Raw genomic sequence first — 5,000 nt, 5'->3', positions numbered from 1 at the left:
GCGTGGTTCCGCACGCGGCGCACGGCTACGGCGAGCCGTACAGGTAGCGTGTTGCGCGACACGACACGCACATCGAAAGACATGCAGTCTAGTCGGTAATGATCCTTCCGCAGGTTCACCTACGGAAACCTTGTTACGACTTTTACTTCCTCTAAATGATCAAGTTTGGTCATCTTTCCGGTAGCATCGGCAACGACAGAGTCAATGCCGCGTACCAGTCCGAAGACCTCACTAAATCATTCAATCGGTAGTAGCGACGGGCGGTGTGTACAAAGGGCAGGGACGTAATCAACGCGAGCTTATGACTCGCGCTTACTGGGAATTCCTCGTTCATGGGGAACAATTGCAAGCCCCAATCCCTAGCACGAAGGAGGTTCAGCGGGTTACCCCGACCTTTCGGCCTAGGAAGACACGCTGATTCCTTCAGTGTAGCGCGCGTGCGGCCCAGAACATCTAAGGGCATCACAGACCTGTTATTGCTCAGTCTCGTGCGGCTAGAAGCCGCCTGTCCCTCTAAGAAGAAAAGTAATCGCTGACAGCACGAAGGATGTCACGCGACTAGTTAGCAGGCTAGAGTCTCGTTCGTTATCGGAATTAACCAGACAAATCGCTCCACCAACTAAGAACGGCCATGCACCACCACCCACCGAATCAAGAAAGAGCTATCAATCTGTCAATCCTTCCGGTGTCCGGGCCTGGTGAGGTTTCCCGTGTTGAGTCAAATTAAGCCGCAGGCTCCACTCCTGGTGGTGCCCTTCCGTCAATTCCTTTAAGTTTCAGCTTTGCAACCATACTTCCCCCGGAACCCAAAAGCTTTGGTTTCCCGGAGGCTGCCCGCCGAGTCATCGGAGGAACTGCGGCGGATCGCTGGCTGGCATCGTTTATGGTTAGAACTAGGGCGGTATCTGATCGCCTTCGAACCTCTAACTTTCGTTCTTGATTAATGAAAACATACTTGGCAAATGCTTTCGCTTCTGTTCGTCTTGCGACGATCCAAGAATTTCACCTCTAACGTCGCAATACGAATGCCCCCGCCTGTCCCTATTAATCATTACCTCGGGTTCCGAAAACCAACAAAATAGAACCGAGGTCCTATTCCATTATTCCATGCACACAGTATTCAGGCGGGCTTGCCTGCTTTAAGCACTCTAATTTGTTCAAAGTAAACGTGCCGGCCCACCGAGACACTCAATAAAGAGCACCCTGGTAGGATTTCAACGGGGTCCGCCTCGGGACGCACGAGCACGCACGAGGCGGTCGCACGCCTTCAGCTCGCCCCACCGGCAGGACGTCCCACGATACATGCCAGTTAAACACCGACGGGCGGTGAACCAACAGCGTGGGACACAAATCCAACTACGAGCTTTTTAACCGCAACAACTTTAATATACGCTATTGGAGCTGGAATTACCGCGGCTGCTGGCACCAGACTTGCCCTCCAATAGATACTCGTTAAAGGATTTAAAGTGTACTCATTCCGATTACGGGGCCTCGGATGAGTCCCGTATCGTTATTTTTCGTCACTACCTCCCCGTGCCGGGAGTGGGTAATTTGCGCGCCTGCTGCCTTCCTTGGATGTGGTAGCCGTTTCTCAGGCTCCCTCTCCGGAATCGAACCCTGATTCCCCGTTACCCGTTACAACCATGGTAGGCGCAGAACCTACCATCGACAGTTGATAAGGCAGACATTTGAAAGATGCGTCGCCGGTACGAGGACCGTGCGATCAGCCCAAAGTTATTCAGAGTCACCAAGGCAAACGGACCGGACGAGCCGACCGATTGGTTTTGATCTAATAAAAGCGTCCCTTCCATCTCTGGTCGGGACTCTGTTTGCATGTATTAGCTCTAGAATTACCACAGTTATCCAAGTAACGTGGGTACGATCTAAGGAACCATAACTGATTTAATGAGCCATTCGCGGTTTCACCTTAATGCGGCTTGTACTGAGACATGCATGGCTTAATCTTTGAGACAAGCATATGACTACTGGCAGGATCAACCAGGGAGCTGCGTCAACTAGAGCTGAGCAGCCGGCCGCCCGGGAGTGTGTCCCGGGGGCCCGCGCGAACACGCAAGCGTCCGCTCAATCATTCTGCAAACAGGAGGAGGCTGAGCTCCCCTGCACAATACACCTCGAAACCCTCTCAGGTCCCGGCGGCGCGCAGCGCCGTCCCAAGTACTTGGTCGGGTTCGAGAGAGGCGCAATCGCCCGGAGTTAGGCGAGTAGACGCTTTCGGTGCGACCACCCGTGCTCCCAACTGAGCTTGCCGCTGCCGACAGAGGCCCGGGAGCGTGCTGTCGTGGCATTGCCGGCGGGAGACAACACGCGCCACCTACGGTGACCGGCAGCTCCAACGCCAGCGCCACAGAAGGACAAAAGCCCCACTTGGGTGCCGAAGCGAACTCTCCCAGCACAGCGCACGCGCCAACACATCCGCACAGCTGCGATACAAACCACCAGCGAGAACCGCTGGGGCGACCGAGCAGCAGACGGCGTCGCGGCGCCGAGCGCCGGGCGGCGGCGCATCCTCAACGCACACAGTCCTCAATCGGACCAGCACACTGAAGATGTCCACCGCGCTTCGCACCGGGCCCGCGAGGACCTACTTTGGCCGCACGGCGCCGCGCGCAGGGTGCGCCGGCGCGCAGCTGCGACGCCTGCCGCGTCCGTCGGCCGGCGCGCCTGCCACTGGCCGCCCCCACCAGCCGGCTGTAGCGCGTGCGCCCACGCACCGCGCGGCCAGCACGCCGGGAGGCGCCCCCTCACCGGCCGGGGACGGTCCCACCCAGCCACCGCCGCGTATCGCTTCACACCCAGATGCCGTTCAGTTTCGTCGGCATGGTGGGTATCGCTGGAACAACCGGTTAGTACCTCAACCTATCGTCGCCATCACCGATTCACCCCTAGCGAGAACAACCGCACCACAACAGGTTACCATTTGTTCATTTGCGTAACTTCACCAGAAAACGCAGGCGTCCATCGCCATTTGCAACTTCAACGATTATTGCATGCCTGTGTCAGGTGTCACGCCACACTACGTCTGCCCACATACACGCAACAAAATGTGCACGCCTAGACAATACGTGGAAGGTGGCCCCCGTACGTATGCGATGTCCATTGCTCGAACGACTGTCAACCGGCCTCTGTAGCATGTCGCAGATATGGAACGCGGTGCACCATGCCATCACGGTGTGTGAGGAGAGACGACTAGGTCCGAATACATCAACAGACAGCTCATGCTGATCGCCATCCACGGCGTCCGTTCCTCCCACACGTCTCTATGGCGTACCACACTGCAATCCAGCTCTCATAGGGAGACGACACGTAGCTGCGTGCACAATATTTGCACTGTATGGTCCGCCGTTTTTGGGCGCAGTCGTTGTGCGGTCACACATGTGCCACGATGTATCATTCAGTACATAAGGACGAATGTGCAGTACAGATTGTGGTTCACGCGTACGACATCAGCGGACAGTTGACACAGGCCGCACCACAACGTAGCCTGAGTACGTCGCATGCGAAGGGCATTGAACATGCAAACTTCTCACCAACCAGCTTGCGAAGGCAGGGGGCAAGGTGGGGACGTGGGGAGGGGCGGCATGTACGTCCTGCTGCCATCCACATTACAGTGTACAGCAGGAGCATGTGGAAAGTGAGCAAGACTTGCAAGGTGTTTAACATGAAGCGATACACAGGGGTGCGGGCAGTGCGAGTAGCGAACTATATTGCGAGGGTTGCGGGTGGGCAACACTACAGTAATTGAACGAGTCGTATAACAATTACAGAGCAGGTTTAGGCGACAACGTGGGTTACGTTAAGGCGACAACATGGGTTAGGTTAAGGCACAACATGGGTTAGGTTAAGGCACAACATGGGTTAGGTTAAGGCACAACATGGGTTAGGTTAAGGCACAACATGGGTTAGGTTAAGGCACAACATGGGTTAGGTTAAGGCACAACATGGGTTAGGTTAAGGCACAACATGGGTTAGGTTAAGGCACAACATGGGTTAGGTTGAGGCACAACATGGGTTAGGTTAAGGCACAACATGGGTTAGGTTGAGGCACAACATGGGTTAGGTTGAGGCACAACATGGGTTAGGTTGAGGCACAACATGGGTTAGGTTAAGGTACAACATGGGTTAGGTTAAGGTACAACATGGGTTAGGTTAAGGTACAACATGGGTTAGGTTAAGGTACAACATGGGTTAGGTTAAGGTACAACATGGGTTAGGTTAAGGTACAACATAGGTTAGGTTAAGGTACAACATAGGTTAGGTTAAGGTACAACATAGGTTAGGTTAAGGTACAACATAGGTTAGGTTAAGGTACAACATAGGTTAGGTTAAGGTACAACATAGGTTAGGTTAAGGTACAACATAGGTTAGGTTAGGTTAGGTTAGGTTACACGTTGTTGTACGGAAAGGTGTAGGGGGGGGGGGGGCGGGGGCGGCAGGTTCGTTGATAGTGATTATAGTAAGTGAATGCTTGTGACATGATCAGATTTGTCACGTCAGGATGCACCTTTGGCTTATTAGAGGCGGCGCTCCAATTCTATGCTTGTGTGAGACCTGTGTCTTTGACTCATGTCATTGTTTGTGCGCTGTGACAGGAGGTACTATTGTGATGTTGGGTGCACCGTTGTATAGGACATGTGTGGGTGTTGGTGCCTGGTCTGCGCAATGGTGGATGTCGAAAGGCTGGGATATTGTATTTTCCGCACGGACCTCCTGGTCTGGTTGTGATAGTGTGGATTGTGTAATGTGGCGGAGAAGATGCACTGGATGTTGTTCCATGCTGGTGCTTACATATTGTATGTGCGCCTGTTAGAAGCAGAGAGTGGTGCGTGATCAGAGTGTCTGGCTGACGTGTGGTTCCCATTTTGGGCAGACTCTTTCAGCATGTATACGGACAGTTGTGTATATTTGCTGTAGTTTGATGGCTCTGCATTGATTACTAATCAGCGCCGTGTGTACGGGTAATCTGGTTCCAGTCCAAAATG

General features: G+C 53.8%; 1 non-coding gene across 1 annotated transcript; it reads right to left on the bottom strand.

Annotated features, from left to right (window-relative positions):
* Positions 1–96: 96 nt before the first annotated feature.
* Positions 97–2,005, bottom strand: LOC124745773. The gene has a single exon (XR_007011123.1). It is a non-coding gene; the product is annotated as a small subunit ribosomal RNA (ribosomal RNA).
* Between the last annotated feature and the right edge of the window lie 2,995 nt (positions 2,006–5,000).

This window comes from Schistocerca piceifrons, unplaced genomic scaffold, assembly GCF_021461385.2.
Source record: "Schistocerca piceifrons isolate TAMUIC-IGC-003096 unplaced genomic scaffold, iqSchPice1.1 HiC_scaffold_333, whole genome shotgun sequence".
NCBI classification, from domain to species: domain Eukaryota; kingdom Metazoa; phylum Arthropoda; class Insecta; order Orthoptera; family Acrididae; genus Schistocerca; species Schistocerca piceifrons.
This window is presented reverse-complemented; position numbering and strand designations above follow the sequence as displayed.